Consider the following 677-nt stretch of genomic DNA (forward strand, 5'->3'; position numbering starts at 1 on the left):
ATAGAATAATTGGCCAAGGATGACATAATTGGCGGTAGAGGAATTCTGGAAGGTTGTATGTCTTTGAATTCAGCACTTCCCCCCCAAAATGATGCTAGTTTTCAAACTGTTTCATAGCACACTAGAATCCTGAGGTGTCTCAGGGACCAGTAAGAGCATGGAGAAAGGAAAACCACAACAAAAAACAGGTCGGCCTTTACTGCCTCTGGGCCTTCTACCCTAGTTTTAACAACAGCAATTCTATTATATATATTAGGATTCTTCATAAAGTTTTACTAAAAAAAAAAAGCTTCAAACTACCATGCCACAGCACGCTGCCATTAAACATTTCTTGAAGGCTGGGACCTCATCTTACACATTTCTTAACCCACCACACTGCTCATATACCCTGACCTATATAGCAGGACTTCTAAGGAAGGAACAGAGGCCCTGGGCCCCACTGACCCAGGTCAGAGGCCTCTTTCACCTCAGCTGCTGTGGGCTTCTGGACAACCACTGTCCCAGCATCTTCACAGACAAAATCCCTTTCTCACAGAAACCCAACCCAATTATTCACAATACCTGAGGCATTCTCTCTAGTGTCACAACTCACTGAAGTCTCTCCGAAGAGGGAAGTAATTTCCTCGCCAAATATTGTGCAGCAATTCTCAATCAGAAACTGTACAAGCAGGGGAACC

Source organism: Galeopterus variegatus, unplaced genomic scaffold, assembly GCF_000696425.1.
Source record: "Galeopterus variegatus unplaced genomic scaffold, G_variegatus-3.0.2 Scaffold49007, whole genome shotgun sequence".
Lineage (NCBI taxonomy): Eukaryota > Metazoa > Chordata > Mammalia > Dermoptera > Cynocephalidae > Galeopterus > Galeopterus variegatus.